At 39.4% G+C, this 14,227-nt stretch overlaps 1 pseudogene; it reads right to left on the bottom strand.

The window, feature by feature from the left end:
* Nucleotides 1-10,079: 10,079 nt before the first annotated feature.
* Nucleotides 10,080-12,874, bottom strand: LOC125358647 (annotated as a pseudogene).
* Between the last annotated feature and the right edge of the window lie 1,353 nt (nt 12,875-14,227).

Below are 14,227 nucleotides of genomic sequence, written 5' to 3'. Positions count from 1 at the left end.
ATGTGGTCAAAAGGGAACCCTACTACACTGTTGGTGGGAGTGTGAACTTGTTCAACCACTCTGGAAAGCAATGTGGAGGTTCCTCAAAAGGCTAAACATAGAACTCCCCTATGAGCCAGCAGTCCCACTTTGGGGCATCTAGTCAAAGGATTACCAGCAAGATCACACTAAAGCTACCAGCACAACTATGTTTATCACAGCACAATTTACCATTGCTAAAATGTGGAACCAACTCAGATGCCTCTCAGTAGATGAATGGGTCAAGAAAATGTGGTACCTATACACAATGGAATTCCATGCTTCCATCAGAAAGAATGGCATTGCCTCATTCATAAGGAAATGGAAAGACTTGGGAAAATCATACTAAGAAGTAGAATACTCCAACAAGTCGAAAGAATATTTGTTGGATACTTAGCTTGAAGGCCAGGGTACCATTTTCTCTTCCTATAAATATGGAGATGGCACTCCTACTTCTCTCTTTTTTTTAATTTAAATTTTTATTGTCAAACTGATACACAGAGTGGTTACAGTTTCATACCTTAGGCATTGGATACATTTTTTGTACTGTTTGTTACCTCCTCCCTCATTCCTCCCTCCCCCTTTCCCTTCCCCCCATGAGTTGCTCAGTAGATTTACACTAAACAGTTTTGCAAGTATTGCTTTTGTAATCATTTGTCTTTTTCAACCTATGTCTCTCGATTTTGGTATTCCCTTTCACTTTCCTAGTTCTAATACCTGTATACACAGTTTCCAATGTACTCAGATAAGATACAGAGATAGTGCAGGTACAACCACAGGAAGAGGATACAAGAGGATCATCAATAATAGAAGCTACAGTTTCACATCACAGGTTGAAAGTAATTACAACAATGATATAATAGTCGTTTCCATAACATAGAGTTCATTTCACTTAGCATCATCTTTTGTGTTCATAAGGGTATAGCTATTGGGCTCTTGTGACCTCTGCTGTGACTAGCCTACACCTGTGCTCATTATTCCCTATAAGGGAGACCATAGAGTCCATGTTTCTTTGGGTCTGGCTCACTTCATTTAGTATAATTTTTTCCAAGTCCTTCCATTTCCTCATGAATGGAGCAATGTCATCCTTTCTGATAGAGGCATAAAATTCCATTGTGTATATGTACCACATTTTCCTGATCCATTCGTCTACTGAGGGGCATCTGGGTTGGTTCCATATTTTAGCTATGACAAATTGTGCTGCGATTAACATTGTTGTGCTGGTGGCTTTGGTGTGTTCTTGTTTGTGGTCTTTTAGGTAGATGCCCAAAAGTTGGGCTACTGGGTCATAGGGGAGCTCTATGCTTAGCCTTCTGCGGAATCTCCGTATGGCTTTCCAGAGTGGCTGAACCAGTTTACATTCCCACCAACAATGAAGTAGGGTTCCCTTTTGGCCACATCCCCTCCAACATTTGTCATTGTTAGTTTTCTTGATATAGAACATTCTTACTGGGGTGAGATGGAATCTCAGTGTTGTTTTGATTTGCATTTCTTTTATGGCCAGTGATGTAGAGCACTTTTTCATATATCTCTTGGCCATTCTCATTTCCTCATCAGAGAAGTCTCTTTTTAAGTCTTTAGCTCACTTTTTGAGGGGGCTATTGGTTCTTTGAGGTTTTGTTTTGGAGGAATGTAATTTTTTTAGGCCTGAATATATTTTAGATATGAGGCCTTTGTCCATTGTATGGCCTGTAAAGATCTTTTCCCAATCTGTGGGCTTTCTGTTTATCTCTCTTAAGGCCTCGAATTCCTTTCATTTTAGAGATTTCCTTTGACTTAGGATACAGTAGACAAAACTTGAGGTGTTTTTTCTTGCCAATTATGCTAAGAGTAGTAGACCCTGAACAAAACTCTGACACAAATAAGAATTCCAAATGATGATGAGCCAATACATGTGAAGTCTCAGGAGTGGCTCAGTGTTTGTTGATAACTTGTCCACATCAAGGATAAGGACCTCATTTTCATGCTCATTTCTGCCCTGTGGTTCAGGTTGAGATATCATCTGAGCCTTGCACTGTCTACTTTCATGAGTAATGGGTATTTTGTTCAGTAAAGGCTCCTAATGTCTGTTCTCTCAACCTTTTCTTAGTGATCTAAGGAGACCTCAAATCTATAAACAGCAAACCTCTACTAAAATAGGTACAAACAACACTGATGGTAGTACTACTTTAAAATAATCTAACTCTGAAAACAAATTTGAAGTTTAAATAGATAAACGTATACACCGACACAGTCCTTAATATGTGCTGGCAGTACTGAAATCAAAACTTTGAATATTGACCTTTTCTAGGTCAGGTGCCATATATTATCTACACTTCCTTCTGCTTAAATGGAGATTTTTAACCATGATATTAACAGATATTAAAATATATTATTTAAGCATAGAGATCTCTGCTAGCTCTTTCAAGCCTTGACCCATAAGTTCAGTCTGCACTCTGTATGACATCCTATAGCCCTTCTATTTCAGACTATTGTATGGATCTTTCTAGTTTAGATATGCCTGTGGCACAAATAGTTTCTCTATAAGATCAATACAATGTTAACATTAGCTTTATCTTTGACATATTGGTGCATTGACGCTGTGTGTTAGAGAAGATATTACTGCTCTGAGTATTATCCCTAAAGTATGGTACCAGAAGCACCTTCAGCTCAAGAGGAATCATCGAATATACCCATTGACTAGATCAAACATGCTAACTCAAAGACCTAAAATAAGATTATGAATGAAATTCTACAGGTAGCCTACTTTCTTTTGTTATTAATGGTTCCCAACTGTTAGTTAGGAGATGTGGACTAAAACGGTGATTAAAAGAAGCTGAGCAAAGAGGAAATGTGTGAAAACATTTGCTCTATACAACAAGGACTTCCGGCACTGGTGCTGCAAGGAAGGCCACTTTACTCAACTCTGATTATTCATGAACTCATAACTCCAGAAGCGTGGCCTGATGTGTCAGACTGTCTGCTTTTGGCAAGGAGCACACATGAAAATTTATGTGGGAAACCTCCCAGTTTTAAAATACTAGCAACTACCTAAAATAGTTTTTTTTAAGTATTTTCAGGACCAAATACATAGCTCAGCAAGTCAAACTCAGCCTTGTACCATTGATTGCCACTTCTGATATTAACTGTTACAAAGATTTACTCTCCTAAGCTGGGCACCAAGGCATACATAGTTCTGTGCAATGTTAAGGCAATAAATTCCCTATGCTGCAAACAAAAGTGCTCCTTCCTCTTCCATGAGCTGCAGAAATCTCGACTGTTAAAGGAGTTCCTGGTACTAATCTTGAATAACACCTACTTTCTTTGCCTGTTGAAGTTCAAGAGTGATCCACTCACACAAAACATCTAATTATTCTAGGCACAGATTCTATAAAGTTACTCAGTTCCTTCTCTGAACTATTTCAATCACTTTCCAACCAGTCTTCAATGTCTCCCAAAACTACTTAAAATCTTTTCTGGAAACAAGAACATATGAATTCACCAGGAGACTACTTTAGGGTAGTGCCTTGAGATTCAATTTAATATTCTATTAGAAAATTAGCAACATGTTTTTTATTAGGCCAATAAGCACTAAAACCCAGCACACAAAGGACAGAGCCTGCTACTCAATACCTATCATCTTTGAAAGAATGAGAGCTATGTCCAGAACATCTAGATTTCTTTCTGTTTATTAGGAATGATAAGATGTCCATGTTGTACAAAACAAACAGCATCCTTTCCTAACAGTAAGGTATCTTCTGTCAGTATCATAGCCCTTCCCTGTGCATATTCTAGGGGACAGCATCTGAGTGAAGCTATCTGCAATATTCTGAGGATGCAGCAGAGGATGCAGCAGGAGAAAAACCCCAGAAATCAGTTAAGGAAGGGACATTTTCTTGGCAAATATGGGTAAAAACAAGTACCCAAAGACTGAAATATATTTTCCCAGGAAGAAATTCTAATTATGGGAAAAGGAGCAGGGGTAAGGAAGGAGGGGGAGGGGGAGGGAAAACTTCAATTCTTTTTTTTCTAAAACTGAAATAGTTCTGGTTGGTTACCTATTTGTTTGTGGTTAGATAAACCTTTCCGAAATTATGGAAGATTATGAAATTGGTTTTAATCTTATAGCAATAACTAACATTCATTTAGTCTTAGAAAGATGCAACACTCATTCAATCCTCATATCTATAATTGTAAGTGATATTATGTCCATTAGGGATAAGTAAAAAGTGAGGCCATCTAAGTAAATAACATCCTCAAGGACATAGACTAAAAGAGAGAATCAAGATTTTAATCCAAGTTACATTTCTGAACTCTGAGCTCCCACTCTTAACATCTCCCTATGATACTTAGCTCTTTTGTCTGTTTTTAAGAATCAAATCACTTTATCTACCATCTCTCTGCTATTACAAATCTCGCTTTTTCTTACCACAGATTTCCAGGGTAGCAAGCCTGCTTTTGTAGCCTGAGAGTTTCCTTCTAGTGCCTTCTTCTGATATCAAGTTAAATTTAGATTTTTTCAGCTCATTTCCTCTCTTCAATATCCCTACATTTCACTTTCTGCTAATGGTGCTTATCCAATGAGGCAGCTATATAAAATATGTTTGAGATTATTGTGTCCTTTTCTCACACACACAAATATATATATACATACATATATGTGTGTATATATATGTATATATGTACACATGTATTTATATGGTTTTGTCAAAACTAACAAATTGATATGAACAAAATGATCCAAAAAGTTGTGTAAGTAGTTGTTAGCTGTTCATCAAATTCAGGATGGCCCCAGTAAGCATCACAGTAAATCTAACTTAAGTAAGGAGAGGGATTCAAACCATAGTCAGAGTGAGGAAAGTCAGATACATTAATAAATTGAGCTGGTCTGTGCCCCAACTTGACAAATCAAGAAGTCTCAAGCAGATAAAATCCTGGCCCAGAGCTACAGAGGCAAGGTAATGTTGGGCCAAACCTATGACTGGCACTGGCTGAACAGCCATTTATCTTATAGCATTCCCTCCCTCCAAGCTAGAAAAGAGTGAGTCACTTGACTAAACACATGGTAGACCAACTCTCTAAAAAGGAAGCAGTCATACCCCCACAAACAGAAACTAGAGTTGGCACAAGTAACATAAAAATTTTAACATGAATATTTAATTATATCTAAAATGTCCTATTACATATTGGCATGATTTAATTAGTCAATAATTTTAGAAAGTATGAGGGACAAGGTAACAAACAGTACAAGTAATGTATCCAATGCCCACGTATGAAACTGTAACCTCTCTGTACATCAGTTTGATAATAAAAATTTGAAAAAAATAATAATTTTAGAAAACACCTTACACCATATATTAACAATCATAAAAATGTTCATAGGTTTTAAGGCAGTAGTCATTTTCTGAATAGTTACAAATGATGTCAGGGGGACCTATTTGTGCATATTCTTACCTATCACAGCCATATCAACTAGTATTACAAAAAATAGTGGGGTAACATAAATGGCCAAAAAGAGGGTATGCCCAAGTGAATCTTACAGGATACTTTTCTGTGAAATTACTCTTTTTATTGCAGGCCACTAACCAATTCTACAAAACAACAAAAATTTGAGACCTGAAAAAAGTAAAACATAAAAAAAATTATTATATAACTAAGACTACAGAGAAAGTCGATTTCTGTGAAAAACATAAAAAAATTCATTTATAGTATAAGAATCATATATATTTTCAAATTTAATTTTTTATATTTTTATTGTCTAAGTATTTGTACAAAAGAGTTACCATTCAACAAAGCAATTTATGAATACAGTACATCTTGATTAGTGTTACCCTTTTTTTTTTTTTTTTTTTTTTTTTTTGGCCAGTCCTGGGCCTTGGACTCAGGGCCTGAGCACTGTCCCTGGCTTCCTTTTTGCTCAAGGCTAGCACTCTGCCACTTGAGCCACAGCGCCACTTCTGGCCATTTTCTGTATATGTGGTGCTGGGGAATCGAACCCAGGGCCTCATGTATACGAGGCAAGCTCTCTTGCCACTAGGCCATATCCCCAGCCCCCAGTGTTACCCTTTTTGACATTCTCACCCATCCCTCCCAACCCAACCCTTCCCATCCTTTTCTTAATTTTATGATATGTATTGATATTTGTGATTTGTGATATGTAATTTTGTGATATATATTTTGCCATTTTACAAAGCAGTTTATGTATATGATGCATCTTAATCTGTGCTACCCCCTCAACATTTCCCCCTTCTTTGACCTGCCCCTTCCCTTACTTTTCTTAATTTCCTGGTGCTATGAATTCCTGACTATAGTCTCCCCATCCCCTCCTACATTTCAGAGTTAATTTTTATTTTCATTGCTCTTTTTTTTTTTTTTTTTTTTTTTTTTTTTTTTGGCCAGTCCTGGGGCTTGGACTCAGGGCCTGAGCACTGTCCCTGGCTTCTTTGTGCTCAAGGCTAGCACTCTGCCACTTGAGCCACAGCACCACTTCTGGCCGTTTTCTGTATATGTGGTGCTGGGGAATTGAACCCAGGGCCTCATGTATACGAGGCAATCACTCTTGCCACTAGGCCATATCCCCAGCCTCATTGCTCTTGACATTGTGTGTGCAAACAACTGCTATTTGCTATATAGTCAGGCAGTTCCACGTGCTTAAGGGAAGGTTTGTAAATGTGGTCTGATCTGTTCCCACACTGTTCCTCTCAGTTTTCCCACTGTCCTTTGAAATTACTACTTGAAAAAAGATTGATAGTTCTAGTGAGGAGGACAAGCTGCTAAGATCTCAGGATTAAAACATCTAGGAATTGGGAAAGTTGCATTTGGTAAAGGGACTGGAAGGTATTCCTATTTCCACATGGGCACTTCCTACCCGATCTGTTGGTTAATCACTAATGAATGTCACTGTCATCTTTATATGTGACATCTCACAAAAGCCTCCAGAACAGGAGTTAAAAGACTGGGATTCAACCTTTGCTTGTGCCCTTGGACAAATTATCTAAATCTACTTCCTTATCTACCCTGTATGGGAACAAGGACTTGCACACGCACATGTGCTGACCTTAAAGGTCTTGTCCTAATTTAGCCTTCTATAATTGTCCTGTCATCTTTAGGAAAGTAGAATATAGAGCTTCAGAGGAAGAATAAATTGGCACAACCTTTCTCTAGGACAACTTGGCCATATATATCAAGAGGCCCATACTCTTTTCAGAGAGCAATTTCATCTCTAGTGTGCCCACAAAGACTTGTAAACAAGGAATTTTACTTTATGTACAATAACAAAAAAATGGAATTCAACACCTACTACATAGGAATTGGTTAATTCCTCTACACACATTTGATATACTTTGAAATCATTACAAAATGTTGTTGAATAACGTATGAAACTGTAACCTCTCTGTACATCAGTTTGATAATAAAAATTTGAAGAAAAAAAAACAACAAAATGTTGTTGAATTAGAAGAGCAGAGATGACAGATTATAAATAAACAACATTTATAAATTAGATCTAGCTTCTACATACGCATCACTGGGGCCTGACTTACTTCACTTACCATAATATTTTCCAGGTCTATCCTTTAAGCAGCATTTTTTCAGCTTGTCAGTGCCCAGTGCTCTGCACAGAAGGACACTCTCAAGTTTTATATGGGACAGACAAATAGACTTGGAGAGACCCAGAGACTTGAGTTATTGGACCAGAGGGCAAGAAACATTGCACCAGGGCCTAGCCCAACATGAGCACAACAGCAGGAGAAGCTAACAGGAAGGGAGAGGCAGAGTGCATGAAACTGACACAGGAGTGATGAACAACACACAGGCAATCTGATCTTCTCTGCCCTGGGAGCACCATGGCACCCTGGAGCTGAGGAAGAATGAAGAGAGCGGGCTGAGCCTGCACTAGTAGAACAGTAGCTTTTAGGCTTGTGCCAACTTTGATCTTACTTTTAAAGCAGTAATTTTAGCCTAAGTTACTCCATCTTGAGTATTAGTGGCAAAATAAGAATGACTTCATATCTTGTTCAAACAAGCAAACAGGCACCATTTATCAATACACCTCGAGGCACAAATTGATAAATAATTGATTTGTGCCAATAGTAATTACAATGGAAAATATGAAAAAATCACATCAGAAACAACACCGGGTATGAATTTATCAGACATACCAGACTTCATGATTCATTCAGGTCCCTCACCTGAGTTATATAAAAAGAAAGACAGCTAGCACTGGGACATGGTGGCACACAAAAAGCAGTATTCAGGCTGTCTGCTTTATGCATCAAAGATTCAGAGGCAACTCCAGACTCTATCCCTGGAACTTCACAAATAGAAAAACTGAGCAGGTAAGTACCTAGACATATATTACCTATCCAAAGGAATGAGACTAGTGTAGCAATAAGGACTCCAACAAAGAACATCCTAAGACCATACTTATTTCTGCCTGATTTTTGCCAGGCCTTCAGAGAACTAACACTGCTTGTCTCCAAACTAGACCATAAAATAGGGAAGGCACATTTCTAAAACAATGCATAGGATATTAAGCAAAGATTCCCATTTCTAATCTTCAGGTGAACAAAGTGGGATTATAATAGTCACAATGGTAGCAAAAGTCAGTAGTGGAACTGGAAATAAAATCTCTTCATTTCTAAAGACCTTGACAAGATATAACACATACTAAGAATAAATTATCCTGTTGGAATTTTTTACTGTATGCAAATGATACTGGATAAAGAATCTCAATGTCTACACACTTTAAAATAAAAGATGAAAGGATGCTAAGCAAACAATCTCATTAAAATGGAGCAACTAAACTTTCGCACCAGTTGTCTACCAAATGGCCAATGGCTCAACAACAGTGGCCCTAAAAAACTCTAACACTGGACTATCTCTCCAAATTTGAGCATGCTCTTTTTAATTCTAAGCGCTCATGTTCCATATAGATGATTATTTCCAGCTAAGGCACAAAAGATGTGACCAGGCATGGTGACTCCTTCCTGTCTCAGAAATGCCATGGATCATTTCAGAGAAATTGAGACAGAGCAGAATCCACAATCCTAGGGGAATATCTACAGACAAGTGAAGATGACTAAAGCATCTACTTGCTTTTAATATTCCAAGTTACCTTAAAACCTTACCAAAGCCACCAGATCCTACTATACTAAGAATTAGCTCAATCTAATGAGAATTTATCCAGTTTGTGGCACAAATAAAAACCTGAAAGAGCAGCAATCAAATATATATAACATGTAATATATATTTGATTATATATACATGTATATGTATATATATACATATATATATAGTGTGTGTGTGTATGTGTGTATGACCTTTGGCAATTTGTCAGTCACAGTCATGAGTCCTAACTGGCCAGAGGTCAAAAGCCAAAAGGCATTCCACGGAGTACATTGGGAAAATTCAGTGAATTCAGCCCATATAGACTAGCTTTTCCATAGGCAACCTAAGCAGTGTTCAATTAATTAAGTTATAATTCTGCTATCCAAGATGCAGGGTTCTCTTCTGTTCCAATGGTCCTATAAGCAAATTAACAGGCAGTAGATGGTACCTACAAAATTAGAAGTCATAAGTGGAAAGACCACCAAAAGTCTCCATTGCAATAAACACTGCTTGAAACTGAAGACAATATGATGGAAGCAGCCCTTCTTTAGTTCATGCAAATTGCAAATGTGCTGCTAATGTCAAGGCTGCTGAATAGAATAATAGTGTGTCTGACTTGCTGTCGCAAAATGTAAAATGCAGGAGGGGGAGAAAAAGCAGAGGCAGAAAAGGCAAAAATCATTATCTTCAAACTTGAAAAGAATTGCATTCATAAATTCCTCCTCTGCTTCTATCCATCAAGGATTAAAATACTTTCAGCTCATTGCTTCAACCACATTAATGTGTTTAACGCTACACCGAGAAAGAATCTCAAATCCAGCAGTTAAAGCTCATGGTTCATCTTGGAGTATGAATGGGAAGAAGGAAAAAGGGTGATTTCTTTAGGTTAAGAAAAAAAAATCTATCTTCTTTTTTTTCTTTTAACTTATTATATTTGCTACCTTTTAAAGCACACTACGTCTCTACACACAAGCTCTGTTGCTGAGTGGCTTTAATGTTTTTACAACACAACATCTAAGGAAGTTTATTTTTATTTCTCTAAATAGTACACTTTTCTTTGGAAATCAAACCCAGTGGAGAGTTCCTCCGGTCAACTTGGGCCATGTCATCCTAGCTAGCATACGTATTTCTAGAGGACTAGCACATGCACCATTAACTGCAAGGAATGGAAGACATTTTTTGAAAAAATTGGACCCTCTCTGATGAAACACAAGCCATTTCAACAAAAATTGTCTTTAAACATGAAGGTAAATATGCCAGAACACACCAGTGACAAGATTTGGTCTACTAAGGATTCTGGCTTAATAGCTAAACACAAACAATAGGTCACATTACAGCTTGCAATAAACATCTCCACCTGTTCAAAACCAAGGTGAAACTAGAAAAAGCATTATTAACCTTTGCTTTGCCTACAGTGTCACAGTATCACAAGTAGAAAGAAATCTTATCTTACCCTTTAAGTAGCTGCCATGCCATACAGACATTTTTTTAAATGTTAGCAAAACTAAACAAAATCCTGGGCAATATATTATCCAAGGGAGTGAAGGGGAGGGGCGGGCGCTGGGCCTAGTCCACTTCCTCCATGCGCGAGGTGTTGTCGTCGCCTTCCAGGGGCGGCGTCTCCTCCGTCACGGCCGCACGGGTGTCGTGGGCCATGGGGTCATCCTCATCAATACCTAGACCAAGCTTGGTCATCCTGTAGATCTGGTTTGCACGTGTCTGGGGATCCTCCAGACTGAAGCCCGAGGACAGGAGCGCAGTTTCGTAGAGGAGGATGACCAGGTCCTTCATGGACTTGTCATTCTTGTTGGCCTCCGCCTTCTGTGTCAGGGTCTCAATGATGGAGTGGTCGGGGTTGATTTCCAGGTGTTTCTTGGCTGCCATGTAGCCCATGGTCGAGTTGTCTCGGAGGGCTTGGGCCTTCGTGATCTGCTCCATGTTCGCGGTTCAGCCATAGGTGCTTGTGACAATGCAGCAGGGGGATGTCACCAAGCAGTTTGACACGACCACCTTCTCAACCTTCTTCTCCAAGATGTCTTTCATGATCTTGCAGAGATTTTCAAACTTGGTCTTTTTCTCTTCCTGTTTCTTTTTCTCCTCCTCATCTTCTGGAAGTTCCAGGCCTTCCTTGGTGACAGACACTAAGGTCTTCCTCTCAAACTCCTTCAACTGCTGGACTTCAGCAGTACTGGTCGATGGGCTCAATCATGAAGATTACTTCCAGGCTGTGCTTCCAAAGCTGCTCCAAGGAGGCCGAGTTTGCCAGTGGCCCTTGGTCTCACCTGTGATGTAGTAGATGTGCTTCTGGTTTTCCTTCATCGGGGTGCAGTAGTCCTTGAGATAAACCATCTCCTCCCCGGAAGCAGATGTGTAGCAGCGCAAGAGCTCTGAAAGCTTCTTCCAGTTTTGAGTGTCCTCATGGATTCCAAGCTTTATATTTTTAGAAAACTGTTCATAAAACTTCTTGTAGTTCTCTTTGTCTTCTGTCAGTTCAGTGAACAGCTCTAAGCATTTCTTGATCAAATTCTTTCTGATAACTTTCAAATTTTTGCTCTGTTACAGCATTTTGCGGGAAATATTTAGAGGGAGGTCCTCAGAGTCCACAACCCCTCGGATGAAATTCAGATACTCTGGGATCAGCTCCTCACAGTAATCCGTGATGAAAACTCTACAGACATAGAGCTTAATGTAGTTCTTTTTCTTCCTGTTTTCAAATAGATCAAAAGGACCATGTCTTGGGACAAAAAGAAGAGCTCTGAATTCCAACTGTCCTTCAGTGGAAAAATCTTTCACTGCCAGGTGGTCCTCCCAACCATTGGTCAAGCTCTTGTAGAACTCCCCGTACTCCTCGTTAGTGATACCATCAGGATTTCTGGTCCAGATTGGCTTTGTCTTACTGAGTTCTTCCTGATCAATGTACTTTTCCTTAATCTTTTCTTCTTTTTCTGGTCACCATCCTTCTTTTCTTCTTCCTCTTCATCAGAACCAACATCTTCTATTTCAGGCTTATCATTTGACTCCTTTTCTTCTTTTTCTTTTTCCTCCTCTTTATCTTCCTTTTCTTTAGCCTCATCATCACTGACTTCTTTATCTCGTTCTTTCTCCACAAAAAGGGTAAAGGAATAGCCAGTAAACTGAGAATGTTTCTTCACAGTTTCCTTGATCCTTCTTTCCTCCAAGTATTCTGTTTGGTCTTCCTTTAGATGCAGTATAACCTTTGTTCCTCAGCCCATGTGTTCCCCTGTGTCTGTCGTCACAGTGAAGGACCCCCGGCCGAGGACTCCCAGGCATACTGCTCATCATCGTTGTGCTTGGTGATGACAATCACCTTCTCAGCGACCAGATAGGCAGAACAAAAACCAACACCAAACTGGCCAATCATAGAGATATCTACACCAACCTGCAAAGCCTCCATGAAGGCTTTGGTCCCAGACTTGACGATGGTGCCTAGGTTATTGATCAAATCGGCCCTAGTCATGCCAATGCCAATATCCACAATGGTGAGGGTGCAATCTTGTTTGTTGGGAATGAGATTAATGTGCACCTCCTTCCCAGAGTCTAATTTGCTAGGATCTGTCAAGCTTTCATAGCAGATTTTGTCCAGAGAGTCGGACGAGTTGGAGATGACCTCCCTCAGGAAGATTTCTTTGTTCAAGTAAAAGGTGTTGATAATCAGCGACATCAACTGGGCCATCTCTGCCTGGAAGGTGAAGGTCTCCACCTCCTCTTCCTCCATGGGCTGGTCCTGGGTCTGGGTCTACTCTGGCATCTTGGCTGAGCAGGCCGCAAGGCTCGGCGTGTAGCAACTCCAGCACATAGAAGCAACTAAAATCTATCTTCTTTTACATCGAATAAACGTTCTAGAATTTTAGACTAGATTGTAGAAATCAAGAACAAAATTGATGGTTTTAAAAAGTCGTTGTGGAATACGTAAAAACCAAAATGGAGTCATGACTGCTTTTATTTTCCTCCCAGAGTTTCACCCTGGTGTCTTTGGGGCAGTCCACTCCAGGCAGTCCAGGTTGTCAGCTCCACTTCCTCTCCTCCATGCCTGCAGCAGCTTCTCTGCTTCCTACCAAGTATTTCCTTACCTTATGTGACATCTTCTTTCTGCTCTCAGAATTCATTCCCCACCACACATAGTGTGGGCTTCTTCAGTGTAAACACTTTTGGGTTTCTGTTCGTCTCTAGCTGTTAGTTACAAGCTACTAGCATCTGGACAGACTTGAATTTAAAATTGGCTCTGCTTCAAAACATTTTTTATTAGTTAGCAGCATGGAATTATCATGCCAACTCACATAGAATGTGAGATTTCAGGTTTCTCTCAGAAAGTTGAGATTATTCGACAATATGAGGTTCTTATACTCAGAAAGCCACCATCTATGGAAATGGAGATCCAGCTGCTTTACTTACAAGGGACCTTTCTTAACTTCTTTCCTCAAATGGACCTTACCAAATAAGAGGCCACAGTCACTACTTGGTCAGTATCTCTCATTTATTTCAGTTTTCTAGCCCCTGGAGACATACTATGCTGAGTCTAAACTCTTCATTATGGCATCCTAAGCCCATCAAAAATTTTTCCACCTCTCATAAGTACCTGCATATGTTCTTTTATTACCATGTGTGATTTATTGACATGCTGGGGAGGGGAAGGTGTACACACGCACGTATGTGCACATGCTAGGACTTGGGCATGAACTCTTGTTCTTGGGCCTTACGCTCTTACTTGGCTTTTACACTCAAGACTGGTACTCTACTAGTTGAGCCACACCTCTACTTCTGGCTTTTTGCTGCTTAATTGGAGATAAGAGTCTCTTGGACTTTTCTGCAGTCTGGCCTTAAACCACAATCCTTAGATTTCAACCTCCTGAGTAGCTAGATTAACAGGGGTGAGCGATCAGCACCTAGCACATGCTGGCTTTTCTGCTCAGAATAACTTCTTCATGCTTGTCCTGTAAACTCTATTATTCAATCTCTATGAGCACAAATAATACAACTTCTCCATAGGCTTTCTATCATTTTCATTTCATAATGTTATTATAGCACCTGTCACGATGTATCACAATTTTTAAGCGTCTATATCCCTGAACTTTGCTGTGCATGGTACTTCATCTTTATTTTC

This window comes from Perognathus longimembris, chromosome 10 (genome assembly GCF_023159225.1).
Source record: "Perognathus longimembris pacificus isolate PPM17 chromosome 10, ASM2315922v1, whole genome shotgun sequence".
Lineage (NCBI taxonomy): Eukaryota > Metazoa > Chordata > Mammalia > Rodentia > Heteromyidae > Perognathus > Perognathus longimembris.
The sequence above is the reverse complement of the archived record's forward strand: the minus strand, read 5'-3'. Positions and strand labels throughout refer to the sequence as shown.